This window comes from Triticum dicoccoides, chromosome 7A, assembly GCF_002162155.2.
Source record: "Triticum dicoccoides isolate Atlit2015 ecotype Zavitan chromosome 7A, WEW_v2.0, whole genome shotgun sequence".
NCBI lineage: Eukaryota > Viridiplantae > Streptophyta > Magnoliopsida > Poales > Poaceae > Triticum > Triticum dicoccoides.
In genome coordinates, this window is record NC_041392.1 from 286,377,087 (window position 1) to 286,393,112 (window position 16,026).

Consider the following 16,026-nt stretch of genomic DNA (forward strand, 5'->3'; position numbering starts at 1 on the left):
GTTGCGCGAGTCCACGGAGGGCTCCACCCATGAAGGGTCCATGAAGAAGCAACCTTGTCTATCCCACCATGGCCGTCGCCCATGAAGGACTTGCCTCACTCGGGTAGATCTTCACGAAGTAGGCGATCTCCTTGGCCTTAAAAAATCCTTGGTTCAGCTCCACAATCTTGTCGGAGGCTCCCAAGTGACACCTAGCGAATCTAGGAGACACCACTCTCCAAGAAGTAACAAACGGTGTGTTGATGATGAACTCCTTGCTCTTATGCTTCAAATGATAGTCTCCCCAACACTCAACGCTCTCTCACAGGATTGGATTTGGTAGAAAGAGGATTTGAGTGGAAAGAAACTTGGGTAAGGCTAGAGTTCAAGATTTATGTGGTTGGAATGGAATATCTTGACCTCAACACAAGTGTAGGTGGTTCTCTCTCAGAAAATGCGTATTGGAAGTGTAGGCATGTTCTGATGGCTCTCTCCACGAATGAAGAGTGGGTGGAGGGGTATTTATAGCCTCCACACAAAATCTAACCGTTACACACAAATCACCAAACTCGGTGGGACCGAATCATGAAACTCGGTCAGACCGATTTAGTTCAAAATGTGAATGTTAGGATTCTCGGTGGGACCGACATGTCAACTCGGTGGGATCGATTTCGTTAGGGTTAGGGCATAACATAATCTCGGTGAGACCGATTACACAAACTCGGTGAGACCGATTTTGGTAATGGACTAACAGAGAGTTGGTCAGGCAAACTTGGTGGGACCGATTCGCTCATCTCAGTTGGACCGAAGTGTTACGAAAGGGAAACAGAGAGTTTACATTGCAATCTCGGTGGGACCGATCGCTCATCTCGGTTTGACCGAAACATTACGAAGGGAAACAGAGAGATTGCAATCCCATCTCGGTGAGACCGAAATCCCTATCGGTGAGACCGAAAAGACTAGGGTTTCCGGCAGTGGCTATGTCAACTGAACTCGGTGGCGCCGGATAAAAAGAATCGGTGGGGCTGAGTTGGATATTTGGTGTGGGACATATGTGGATATGAGAAAGTAGTGGAGGGTTTTGGAGCATATCACTAAGCATTTTGAGCAAGCACCTCATTAAGCAACACCTCATCCCTTCTTAATAGTATTGGCTTTTCCTATAAACTCAATGTGATCTTGGATCACTAAAATAGAAAATGTAGAGTCTTGTGCTTTGAGCTTGAGCCAATCTTTTATCCTTAGCATTTTGAAGGGTCCACTTTCTAATCCATGCCATCCCAACCATTGAGCTTTCCTGAAATATTCATCTTGGAATAGCATTAGCTCAATGAGCTATATGTTGTTAGGAATTACCAAAACCACCCAAGGATAGTTGCACTTTCAACGATAGCACCACCTATCGGAACCACGCCATAAATTTTCGTGTCTACATTGCCTTTGCTCCCACCAAACTCCTCCCTTTACCTTCATGTGCAATGTTTTACAGTCCGCTACTATACTCTTAGACTTGCATGTGTAGGTTGATTGCTTGACTTGTGCTAAGTTGTTAAAATCTGCCAAGACTTAAAATTGGGAAAGGCTAGATTTTTATTTGGTCATGTAGTCTAATCTCCCCCTCTATACATACTTTCGATCCTACAAGTGGTATCAAAGCTTTGTTCTCCATTTGCCTTGATTTCCATAGCTTTTGGCGATCATAGCCTTGGTTTCACAACCTAGGAGAGTATGGCGTCTAGCGAGGGAAATTACCACCGTAGAGGTCCTTACTTTGATGGTACTAATTTTGCTAGTTGGAAGCATAAGATGAAAATGCATATTCTTGGACATAACCCCGTCATTTGGGCTATTGTGTGTATTGGCTTGCAAGGTGAATTCTTTGATGGGAGAGAACCAAACCGTGAAGCAACCGCGGAAGAGTTGAAGATGCTGCAATACAATGCTCAAGCTTGTGATATTCTCTTCAACGGATTGTGCCCCGAAGAATTCAACAAAATCAGCTGTCTCGAGAATGCAAAGGAAATTTGGGATACTTTGATTGATATGCACGAGGGTACTGACTTCGTCAAGGAATCCAAATTGGATGTGCTTCAAAGTCAGCTTGACAAGTTCAAAATGAAGGATGGCGAAGGTGTCGCTGAAATGTACTCTAGGCTCGCTCTCATCACAAATGAGATTGCCGGCTTAGGAAATGAAGAGATGACTGATATATTCATCATCAAGAAGATCCTAAGAGCCTTGGATGGAAAATATGATACTGTGTGCACATTTATCCAAATGATGCCCAACTACAAAGATCTTGAGCCAACAGAAGTCATTGGAAGAATTTTTGCTCATGAGATGTCACTCAAGGATAAGGAAGAGCTTCACAACAAGTCAAGTGGTGCTTACAAAGCCTCATGTGATGCTCCTACATCATCGAGTGAGAAACAAGCCTTCAATGAAGAATTGAGCCTAATTGTGAAGAACTTCAACAAGTTCTACAAGAGTAGAAGCAAGGAAAGAAGTTCCAAGTCAAGGTCCTGCAATGACAAAATATCTTCGAGTTGTTAACGTAATTGCTACAATTGTGGAAGACCCGGACACTACTCCAATGAGTGTACCCCCCCTACAAAAGAAGAGAAGATTCATTCAAAAGGAGAAGTAGAAGAGAAGAATCAAGACCTAGAGAGAGAAGGAGTAGAGATGACCATTATGAACGAAGAACATCACAGAGAAGCAAGGATTCGTAAAGGAAGGACAAATCATCAAGGAGCTACACAAAACGAAGACATCAAGCTCATGTTGGTGAATGGGTATCCGGCTCCGACTCCGACAATCACTCCGAGAGAAGTTATCACTCAGACTCCGAATATACTCAACATGAAGGTGTTGCCGGTCTAGCACTTGTGTCAACCAACTCCTATGACATATTTGACTCACCAAATGAAGGAATTGGAAGATTCTTCATGGCTAAAGGTCGAAAGGTATCACACCCCGAGTATGTTGATTTCAATAGTGATGAAGATGATTTGCTAGGTGATGATGATTTACTTGTTGACAACTCTAGTAATGAAAACTATTATGAACTTGCTGTTAATCATGATAATCAAGATAAAATGAATGACGATGATAAGAAGGAGATTGAGCATCTAACTAAAGAACTAAACACTCTTAAGTTATCTCATGAAACTACCTTGGAAGATCATCGAGAACTTTTAAAGACTCATGAGAAGTTACGCTTTGAAAAGTTCAACCTTGATCAAGAGCATGGGTTCTTAAAGGCAATCAATGATGATCTTCACAAGAAAAGTTCTTCTTACATTGCCAAGCATTTACTCTTGTCTACTTACATGCCACAAGTTAAATCTAGCAACAAGAGTAAGAAAGATTCTTCTTCTAGTAGTAACAATAATCATGTTAAATCCAATGTTGTTGCTTCTAGTAGTTCTCTTGATTCCACTAATGATTCTCTTAGCCAAGTTACACTTGAGCAAGAAAATAGCCTATTGAAGGGGACTATAGAGAAATGTGTCTACAAGAGTCTTGCCGAAAGTAAGCAATTTGAGGAAATTGTACGCAAGTAAGGAAGGCACCGGAAGAATCAAGGTATTGGTTTTGAACGAAAGTTCAATGCCAATGGAGTTGAGTGGGAATAAGATCAATACCCCAAGAAGAAGTTTGTTCCTCAACAAGAGAAGTACACTACAAAAAAAAGACACATCCGTGACATTTTGGGCCGAACGAAAATTTTTCTGTCATACTTATGACACTTCTATGACAATAATTGTGAGAAAACCCGGTATCATCATAGATGTGGTGGGGTCCTACTTCTATGACAAAAGATCATGACAAAAAATGGGCTTTTCATCCTGGGCGGGCCGGAGATGCAACTGCATGACATTCTTTGGGCCATCCATGACAGAAAAACCCGTGGTAGAAGCGAGGGCGAGGAAATTATCGGGGAGTTCCCGGTTACGGTGGCTGGTTGGGGGCCGAGCGATGCGCGTTTCTCTCATACGTACGCGCTTGTGTGCGAGGCATTGTGCTCTAACTGAATTCGAGCGAGGCATTGGGCTCTAATTGAACCTGAGCAATTGCACTGCAGGCTACGTGTTACTGAACCCGAGCGATCGATCGATGGCTGTTAACTGAACCCAATCGAGAGATTCCTTTGCTACTGCTGCTAACTGAAGCTGATCGATGTTGCCTTTGGATGAACAGTGAGCGTTGTTGGGGGGTTTGGATGAACAGTTCCCGGTGGGGGTTGGATGAACAAGAACCCATGGTAGTAGAGGCCATTGCCGCTGGATGAACAGTACCCCGATCGATCGAGCCGGTGGATGAACATGATCTCGTGGAGGGCTGGATGAACTGGACCCTATGGAGAGCTGGTTGAACAGTAGCCGGTGGAGGACTGGATGAACAGTAGATGGTGGAGGGATGGATGAACAGTAGCCTGTGGAGGGGTGGTTGAACAGGACCCCGTGGAGAGGGCTAGTTGAACAGTAGCCGGTGGAGGAAAGCGCGGTGGAGGCTGGATGAACAGGAGCCCGTGGATGAACAGTCGCAGGTGGAGGCTGGAGGAGGTCGATGGTGGAGATGAACAGTATCCCGTGGAGTCCCGTTTTGCAGTATGCCACACCCCTCCCGATGAACAGGACCCCCGTTTCGACTGTAGCGCTCCAACACAAGTTCGTTTCCTCCGTTTTGCGGTACGCCACACCCATCCCGATCAATAGGACCCCGTTTCCACTGTAGGAGGTCCGTTTCCTCCGTTTTGCGGTATGCCAAACCCCTCCCGATGAACAGGATCCCATTTCCACATTGGCTGGTCGAACACAAGGCCGTTTCCTCCGTTCTATGGTACGCCATGCCTCGTTTCCATTGCCTGTTCCGTCCAAGCCCCATTTCCTCCGTTCTGCGGTACGCCATGCCTCGTTTCCATCGCATGTTCCATCCAAGCCGGTTGGCTCCTGATGAACAGCATGCATTCCGTTGCCTCCCGATGAACACGACGCATTCCGTTGCCTCCCCATGAACACGACGACGACGCACTTTCTCTGTTCTGACCTAGCCACAGCCATGTACACGAGCCCTGGTCGCACGTATGCGCGAGTAGGCATTCGAGACCCCGCCTGTATGTACGTACGTGGCCATATTTACTTTCTTGCACTCTGGCCACTGTACGTACATGTACATGCTACGTGCACGCCTCTACTACCACATGTGCGTGCCTCTACTACCACACGTGCCCTTCCTTACACGGCCATGGTTCATCGCTGTAGCCTGCAGACAGACCAATCGACTAGTATGTACGTACATGTTCGCGACCAGAATGACAATGCTATGTACGCTTCGACCGGGTGGGTCCCGACTGTCAGACACTTCCTTGCGTGCCAAGATGTAGCTGGTGGGTCCCAGCAGTCAGGGGGGCGAATCATTTTTTGCTCGTAATATGGACGCACTTCCTTGCGTGCGAAGATGTAGCTGGTGGGTCCCAGCAGTCAGGGGGTAAACATTTTTTCATGAAATACGATGGCCCGTCCGGTGGGTCCTTGCTATCAGGTGGAGGAATCATTATTTTCCACAGAATAAGGAGGCACTTCCTTGCTGCGGCCGTGGACCCAGCTGTCAGCCTCTCCATGTATAGTCCTCTTCCGATGGAAGTCGTTCCTTGAGCAAGTTGACCACGCCGCGCCATCGCAGAGAGGAGTACGAGGGTTCACTGGCGAGGCCTAGGAAGGGAATGACGCGGAGCCGGGGAAGACGTGGTAGTGGATGCCCACGCAGAGAGGAGTACGAGGGTTCACTGGTTCGGCTTTGGTGTGAGGCTACCGTTGCCGCAGAATAACAGGGGGTGTGGGTGAGTGGAGGGATGGCCTGGCCAGCGGTGGGAGTAGTAGGGGCGGTGAGGCCTCCACAACAGCACAGCCGACCACGGGAGGCAGGAGCAGGCGGCACGACCGGCGCTGCTTTGGGCGGCTGGAGCGAGAAGACTAGAGGTTGAAGAAGCACTACAGCCGTTGGATGGACATCGTACGGTCACTAGAGCTAGAATCGTTCATATTGACTAAGTTGACAAAGTCCTCCGTCCCCGTCATCTTAGTAGGCCCACAAGTCAGCCTGCCACAATGGTGGGTCCCAGCTAGGAGGGGCAGTATTCATTTTTTTGGGCGTAATAAGGAGGCACTTCCTTGTGTGCGAAGATATATAGCTGGTGGGTCCGAGCTGACAGCGGGGGGGGGGGGCATTTTTTTCAAGAAATACAGAGGCCCTCCTGGTGGGTCCCAGCTGTTAGGTCGAGGAATCATTATTTTGCGCGTAATAAGGAGGCATTTCCTTGTGTGGACCCCTACTGTCAGCCTCTTCCGATGGCTGTTGTTTGTTGACCATGTTGACCTCGACGCGCCGAAAGCACAAACGCGGTGGATGAGGGCGAGGCCTAGGAAGGGAACGACCCGGAGCCGGCGAAGCCACCGCAGCGGATGCCCACACTGAGGGGTGTATGAGCGCTGACTGGTCGGCTGCAGGGTGAGGCTGACGTCGCCGGAAAATTACAGGATGTGCGGGTGTGCAAAGGGATGGCCTGGCGGCAGCACAACCAGCCACGGGGGGAGGGGGCAGGCAGTCCCGCCGGCGCTGGTTTGGGTAGCTGGAGCAGGAAGATCAAAGATTGAAGAAGCACGGCGGCCGTTGGATGGACATCCAACAGTCACTGCTCTATGTTGACTAAGTTGACAAAGCATTGCATACGCGTCAATTTTTTTAGGACAACATCATCGTCAACCTAGTAGGCCCAGAAGTCAGCCTCCAAATCTATGGAAAACAACATACAACCCATTAGCCATTATTTTCAATAATTTACAGCCCATTTGCTAATTCTTAAGGATAGTTGAAGCCCATATTCTTCTTATTAGCATTACAGACCATATATTCTGGCCACTGCTAAAAAATTCAACAATTTTTTTCATATTTTGGTGGGGTCCAAACTCTTTTAATCACAAAACTTCGAGTCGCGTTAAAAATAATTTTAAAAAAATTATATCAAAATAAAATTCAAAAAACAATTCTCCGCAAAAAAGGAATGAGATTTAAAATCTTAACTAGAAAGATGCCCGTGCATTGCACGGAATATGAAGATGCATTTGTATGAATAGTCTATCTTGTGGGAGAAAAGACGATCTTTTAATGTAATTGCCAGTTGGATTTGGTTTTTATAAGAGTAGAGAGTAGAGAAATCCACAAAAAAAATGATATTTTGATGTAATTGCCGGTTGGCTTTGGTTTAAAAATTTACAGCCCATTTCTTACTACTTTACATCCCTTCCTCCTCGTCTTGAAAGATTTGCTGCCCAGCAGGGCTGAGAAAAGCAGATAGGCCTTAGTTTTGGTGTTCTCCAAAAAAAAGAACCGGCTAGCCATTTTCAGAAAGAAAAAAGATATCAACTGGGCTCGTCATGTGCTTAAATAAAAGCGTAAGCATGGGTTAGACGAGCCACAGCCCCTGCACAGAGCGCAGTTGAGCTCCGTCTCTGAAACTAAAAAAACAACTAGGCGAGCTGCTGGGTCCCTGGTGTTATCCGCTCGTTGTGTAATTTTAACAAATCCACCGCCACGCCGACCTATGCATCGCCGGTGTGAGATGAGACTTTGATGACTTGTCTTGGCGACATGCCGCCGTTGGTGGACTCTGCGTCCCCCTTGCTGAAGTCAACCGTGTCTCGTCCTCGCCATCGGCGCCACCCTCAAGGTTGTAGTACTCGTAGTAGTGTCTGCGCCAGAGCTCACGTTGGTACTCCATCGCCGATTCCTTGACGGACAGACTCTTCTCTACCTCGACCTCGGCCACGCGCAACTCCTCCTCCCGACGCTCCTCAATCTCCGCCGCCTCCTGCAGCTCCAGCTCCCGCTCAGCGACCTCATGAGGAAGCAGGTGCTCCATGGCCACCGCCACCTTTTCAGACGTGGGTTGCATGCTGGAGTCCGAGGTGGCCTGGAATATCTTAGCGTGTGCATCCTCGATCTTGGCGTGGATGGCCTCGACCCGCACCAGGGTGACATCAGCAGCACAGACGGCGGCTCGAGCGCTCTTGGCGTTTGCAGCTGCCATCACAGCAGCAACTGCAGCCCTCTCACCGGAAGCGGCCGCGCCCAATGCAGATGCGGCGGCACTCTCCGCATAGGCGGATGTGCTCTCGGTGCAGGCAGCGGCGCTCAGGGGGGACGCAACAATCGTACGGGCATTCACGAAGCGTTTCCACGGTGTCATCTTTGCAAGAAGGGGGTGCGGGAATGGGGATTGGGATTCATGGATATGGGGGTTGCCGGCATTGGAGCAGATGAGCCGGCGAAGCTTCAGGAGGGAGACTTAAATAGACCTAGATATTTTCATCGCAAACGGTTCCTAGAAAGCAACTGTGTGTGATGTTGTACATATTTTTTATTAGCCATGAAAGACGAATTTGGAGTAAAGTGGCAACAGATGGTGTTTTAAATGAACAAGAAATTTTGTAGTACTAATACAACTGTCATGTCAAATTTTGGAAAATTTCAGGGGTCATTTGACCTTTTAAGACATTTAAGTGATTTTCTAGCAGTGAGGAATTAGGAGGAAGTATTTTTTTGTCTTGTAATAACGAGGCACCTACTTGCGTAATGCAATGTCCCTGGTGGGTCCCTACTGTCAGCCTCTCCACGTACAGTCATCTCCTGATTCCTCATGGTTGTTTACCATGTTTTTTTGCAGGGAGGTTGTTGACCATGTTGACAACGCCAGACGGCGGCGGGCACAACGAGCGAACCAAGGCGGAGAACGACGGCGAGGCCTCAGACAGGAATGAACAGCAACCATGGAAGATGCGGTAGTGTAGTGGCAGGTGGAGGGGAGTACGAGGGCAACAACATGCAACTCAAGCTTACAAACAGTACAAAAAGCCCAAGGATTAATTGTTCATGAATTTTTTAGACAAAACCCAAATTGAACATGGCAGTAACATCTAACCCAACCACTCTTTTTTGCAGTCACAAATGAATGGATCGGTTTGATCCATAAAATCAACATCCCGTGCAAAAAAATTATTTTAGGATGACTACAACTTGTTGTAAATAGAAGGCGAGCACGTTTAGAAGCCCATTTGTCCACCTGAAACTTCTTTTTTTGCTTTCCAACGTGTCCGTCCATGAGAAATCTCTTGCGGTAAAACTTAAGCCTCACGAACAATAGTAACCTTGCATTCAACAAGAAGAATGTGACAAAGTTTCTGTTAGCCTGGTTGGATGCATATCCTTCCATCGTTATTGTCCTCAAACAAATGTCATGAGAACTAAGATAATTCTGGTGCTTATTACGCCACCGATTGGTTTATACGTTTTTGTCCATGTGGTAGCACTGCATAAGTACACATGAAGATTGAAAACAGTTAAGGTCTGAACAAAGAGTATGTCGAAAGAGCGACAACTGAATGATTAATTCTAGTACAACATATACGGGATTTCAATGTGCATGAAATCATCACCCCTATATATAAATTCTCCAGAGATGGAAAGCATCACAACAAGCCAATAATTATGACAGAATCCAGCAGCATTGATAGGCTATCCATGGACGAACTATTCATTGAGCATATAACATAATATTAGTACCCAAAGTGTACTCCAAGATGATATAAAACTTATGCGCACAAATGAAAAATGCAGCTTATGATTACGAATGTGTAGATGTAATATACGGTACCTGAATAAGTGTGGAGCCAAACACCAACTTGCTGTAATCATCAAACGGATCACGAATTACACCCAAGGTCTCCAGTTTGGGTGCAGAGATGACTGTTATTTACGAAGTTGTATAACAATTATCAAGGAGGAACCTTTGAAGTGAAGGGGCATCTTCGATGATGAGCTGTTGTCCTTGAAAACAAATTCCAATGCTTTTAAGGTGAGGCGACTTTATTTTGAGACAACTGATAGGGATTTCTATTCCCAAAACAATTAGCAAGCGCTCCAGGGCAGGGCAACTGGAATGGATGATGCTATGCAGTGAGGCCTCTGACAGATAAACCACCACAAGCGGAAGTTTTTTTAGTAGTGGGAGTCAAAGCATTTGTACCAGATCGTCTGGTAGATGGCACCGAGCGAAGGTGGCGGTGTGGAGAGAGGAGGAAAACCGCGAGATGGACAACAGTGGTGTGGGCACAAATTCTTGGCGTGTTTGTGGTATGAAACTTTCGTGGTAATGGTAGAACTCAAACTGCTGGAGTTTTTCGAATTTAGGGGATGTCAGCCAAGCGTCCACCGTCCCGGGTATGGACAGCAGGTAGCATGTCGGGATGCAGAGGCGTTGAACGGGGCCCTGCTGGTGAGAGGAGACGATGGCTCTGAGGAGATCAAATTCATGAAGGACAGATATCTGACGACAGTCGAGATTGAGGGGCGTTGTGCGCCATAGAGGGCGCCACCGAGTTGAGAGGACTTGTGAGTGGCAGCAATCCTTGGTGGGGAGAAGCGAGATGATCTCCTAAAGGATGACGTCCAGGAGATCACTGATGTGGTCCATCATGATTCTACCGGTTCCTCAGATCCGGGTGGGGGGGGCTCGCCACTTCTCCCCGCGCTGCCGGGTGCAGGATCTACAACCGGCATTGCCGCTGGCGGGAGGCTCATCTTCTTGGCGTTGGGGCCTGCCGACTCCATTTTCCTTGTGGGCGTCGCGCCGAGCTAACGTGTTTGAGCAGAGTAGCCAGAGACGAGCCTAGTGGCAGTGTGAGTGGGGAAGCAGGTCTGGGGTTTTCCATAGGAGTGGAAGAAGAGGAGTAGGCGTTTCCTGTACTAGTGAGGAAGAAGGTGAGCGAGGGTTTTCTGGACGAGTGAGGAAGATGGGGAGCGGGGGGAATTGGGGGGCGACGGAAGCGGGAGAGTCCAGTGAGCTGTAGTATAAGTGGAAGCGAGGAGGAAGGAGGGTTTTCCTAGGATCTCCCCCTCTTCAATAAATATGGGCTTCTCCTTGCAAAAAACAAAAAACAAATGGGCTTTAAGATGGATAGGCTTTTGAATCGGCCTAGTCGGCTGCCCGTGTTTCGTATTGGAGGGCCTTGTGCTAGAGGCAGCCCGAGACACCCTCCAGCTTATTGCGCATTCAAAAAAAAGACACCTCCAGCTTATGGCTACTCATCGGTAACCTTTTTCAACTTGGCATCCACCTAATTAGAGGATGCGGTACTAGATGCAGACACTCACACTAGTCGCATAGCGCGGCAAAGTGAGGTGTCAAATAACAGGCCTACAATATACTTACTAGATTGTGAAGGTTCACAGTCTAGTCAACATTTACATTAACCTAAGCTTTAGAAGATATGGTATGCATACTAACATTCAGAAGAACAAAAGTTCAGCATGTTTATGCATCTCAATGATTCACAATACTATAACCAATACAAAGCTGTGAGAAGGTGTGGAAATAAAGAAAATCGTTCGATGCTTCTCTGAGCAAAGGGCCTCCCTGCGCATGCATTAATTTCCTTAATTTCCTGGGCATGCTTGTTTCCTCTCAATGTTGCGAGCACTTTGAGCATGTTGGCAACTCCGCAGCTAGCTAGCTGCCTCATCTTGCAATTGATGCTAACACATTTGCAGCAAACACATGAGGCAATAGAGATGACTCAACATGAGTCCATATTATGTAGTTCCCCTGAAATCATCTTCATTGTCCAGAATCTAAAAAGATAGGAAAACAATAGCTATACTTAAACGGTGTTGCAAAACAGTAGCACATATTAATAGCTCGGCATGACAAAACATGATCATCTAGACAAAGGGGATACTGACCTACCCGAGGAAGATTATATATAATTTCAGAAGTCCTTGGTTGATTTCCACCTTCGCCTGCACTGCTTGTTTTCTACTCCACAGATGACATGATCGTTCCGCACTGCAATCAGCAAGTCAATGTACGAATAAGCTTATTTCATCTTGCGGTGGTGATTGTACCTAGTTACGAATGTAGGAATACCTGGAGCACCATGAGGTTAGATGACAGCAGGTAGATGCAGCCATATAAGTTTTGTGCCCCACCTTTTGTCTCACAAAGTATGTGTAGTCTGAAATGTCGGGCGTGTAGCAGGCGGTGCCCTTGGTCGGCGTGCCGCTTCAATGACGGAAGCAGTGAGAGGTCGCGTCGCCCTGACTTGCCATCAATGTGGAGCGACGAGCTCAGCTGGCGTCGGGCGGGAAGGTTTCGATTTTTGATTCAGTTGCTGTGCTGCTACCGTCCAATATTCGTGTGTGGTTGTTTCTAGAATAAAAAAGGAGGTACTCCTACTTATGTTACTGCTACTATGGCTAGCCTTGAGCTTGGCTCTTCGCCTCTTTCGGAAGTCGAACAATAATGGTTGTACTACAGTAGTACTTCTGGCAATCTGACACCAAATGAACTGCTGCACGTCCACCACTTGTAAGCAAAAGTTTCTCCTCGTGCTGAGAGCCACCACGCACGCGTTGGCGAGGGAGAAGGCATAGTAAGCAAGCTTCTCATTGTTCTGCGAGTTGATGGGACACACCAAAGTTATTTAGTACGTACTCTCTCCAAAAAAGGGCTGACCATGTCATGGCTACCATCCCGTGCTCCGTCGTTGAGTACGTGCACTATTCACGTGCCATCGAGGTGAAAAAAATATTGCGTACAAGAGTAGGTGCCATCGAAGTGCACGACTCACTTATGCACTGCTTATCTGATTATCTCCATTTTCTTGCATGACACGTGCACCTTGATGCTAGATGTCTCGCGTGTTGGCAAAAGGATGAACAAAGCTCACATAAAAAAAGAGTGGAATAATATAGATTCCCGATGACCGAGAAGGAGCAAGGAGCCTCGCGGTGGAGCGTCTACAAAGAACCTTGCACATTTTCCTCTGTTTTTTGCCGCCTACCGGCCTATAAACAAATAAAAGAACATGAACTCTTTGCTAAGCACTAGAGAGGATACATCAGGATGCTAAGTTGAAGATATTTTATTAGTTTATATTGATAACCACACAAGAAGCCACACATGTATAGGACGCATGCCGCCACACATGTACACACACAAACGCACAAACTCATGCCAATCCAACTCATGCACAAACGCGCACAGCATGGAGCACACAACACACGTACACAAACACATAAATGCACACACACTCAGCCACAAAATGCACGTGAATAACACATGCATGCCCACACACTCGGCTGCATGGAGGCGTGCGCCATCTGCGGTGACGTCCGGTTCGTCGTGCTATGGCGAAGCTCGCACATAACGGTGCCTACGCATCTCTTGCAGCACCTCTTTGCCATCGTTGATCAACGACTAGCCGGAGACGAAGACGACCACAGCCTCAGCCTTAGAGCTAGCACCGATGGAAAAGCACGCACGTTGCACGCACACGAGCACATACAGAAAGATCCACAAGCCCGTATCGCTTCTCGCTCCTCGTTTATCTCAAAGTGCGGCGGGCTGGCGTTTTTGCCATCTATTGAGGTCGGTTAACTCATCACACATTAGCGACATGCCAAGAGCATTCTAAAAAGATCCTTTCATGTTCCGTTTTCAAAAAGAAAAAAGATCCTTTCATGTACGAATTTGACTGTATGCTTTGAGCAACTTGCATGTCCTATACTGCTCCTGTTTGGATACTCTAACTTAGCTAGAGGTTAGACTAACTCATGACTAACCCTGAACTAACTGTAGCCAACGAGGTGTTTCGGTGACAGGGTTAGATTGACAATAAATGCACTTGATGGAGAGAGAAAAGTGATTTTTCAGTGGGCCCAAGGAGGTACTTACTGTGGGATAGATGAAGTGATGGTTTCTTCGCCCGAGCAACTCATTACTCTGGGAATATGGGAGTACCAGCGGATTCAAGGAACAGAGAAATGATGGTTGCTTCGTCCGAGCAACTTACTGTGGCGAAGGTGGGGCTCTGTGATTTGACTGCTCACTAGTCATTACTAATGCGGCGCAACAACCAGGGTGAATCTTTCCCTGCAGTTGTGCACTCAATATTGCTACACGGCAGGTGGAGACGGATGAAGGATGTCCCACATGTCGGCAAAACGAAGTTGAATTGTTTCTGGCATTGCTATCAATCCTTTAGGATTTGTTTATATGTACGCATAATTTTAATGAAATTGTACTGTGATGATATGAAGGTTTCAACTTTGGTTCCCGCAGGAAAAAAGGTTTCAACTTAGGATTCATGTGTCCTCTTGCCTCAAGATTATCTCGTTACAACATTCCATCAAATACAAATGAAACTACCATGGATGCTAATGCATCTCAATGGTAGAAGATCAACGCCAATATTCACATCACAACTGAAGACAAAGTTGTGAGAAGGTGTACAAATAAAGAAAAATATATAATTGATCGATGTTGTTCATAGGCATGGGTCCATTTCCTGGGCACAATGTTCATTGCTTGGCATCTAGTTTCACCCAATGCTATAGCCAAAAAGGGGGTGTACAGAGGACACCACAATCCGATCATTTTGTGCAGCTCCACTAAAATCGAGCTGACCATCCCTGTTTGCAAAGATATCTAGTCAGTGTGATTACAATAATAGTGGAACTAGATGATGAAACATAACACACACAAATAGAAGCCGATCACCTCTACGATCTCTCTTTAGGACTAACTACTTGTTGGACAAGATTAGGCAGGAGTTGGCTGAGGAGGATAGCAAAACCAATCTCCATTTCTGTAGTCCCACAGAAATGTAAAAACGTTGCCCGTGTGACATTTTGGCAGAACTGCACAAAACACTCTTAAGAAAATAAAGTGATTTGTGCAGTTCACCAAAAGGTCGCAATAGCAACGAGGTGAAATGACTAGCCCTGTTTGCAAAAAAGAGGTAGAAAGGAAACAATTACTGGTGAATAACACGAGTTGAAGACACAAACGCTGTCAAAAAAGATGCATATTCCATGTAATAAGGGAAAGATAGCAGCATGGTGGTTTATCAAAAATGATTTGAGGACGAGATTGCAAGATTGAAAGTACGCCGACCGAGATACGTTTTAAGCAAACAACTAAAGAAGATCCACATGCAGCAACGTGGAAAGATGGGCAGTGGAGCAAGGCCGGAGGAACCTATACCTGAGGGTCGTCGGGATGTTACTAGGAGGGCGCCGGCAGCTGGGATCTGCCCATACTGCGGCAACGAGCATGTGGCAAAGGCCCTACCACGCCGGAGCTTAGTTAGAGAGAACGGCGGGTACCGCAGATCGGGACATGCTGCCTCAACGCCGTCGACGGAGAAACGATGCACATCCTCCCTTTCCGCCGGCGGACGGGATGCGATCGGATCACTGACCAACGGTGAGAGAGAGGCCACCGCCGCCTTGTGTGAGATGGTGTGACGAGAGACAAACCCCGGCAGGCAGACTCCGTTGTATATAGTGGAGCGGACTTTTCCATTTTCCCCATGGCAATCGTTTTATATTCTGTACTACATGCCATTGAGGAGGAATATATAACTTTATTTAATACAAACACGTCAAGTCGAACTTTGTTCCGTCTAGGCGTGGTACCCGACCCTCCTTCGAGTAAATAACCGCTACACGCGTCAAATTATCACGTGAGCTGCCTTTTCGTAAAGAAACGAACTCCACCGTGTACCCGCGCGGGTGTGGCCAAGAATGAGACATGAGTACATGCGTCCCACGTGCACCTCTTCTTTAGGTGCAGGTACATACGTGGGTGGGTGTGAGAGAGATGGTTTGTGCGAAACCGATGCAATGTGTCGATGATATCTCAAACAAAAAATGTAACATATGCAATGTGTGTGAAACAGAGTCATGGATATATCATATATAGAGGGAGCGATCCACGAGAAGAGTGTGGAGGGATCATCGACGTGAGATATCGATAGAATCAAAAACAGGGATGAAGTGTGTGGCTGCGCGATCGATAAAGATGCCATCGAATTTGTGTTTACCCACGTCAAAGATACAGGGCGGCTGGCCTACTGGACTTTGAGAGGCCAGAGGTGCAGTTTTTCTCTATGGCATGGATACCTACCTACAACGTTCGACTAT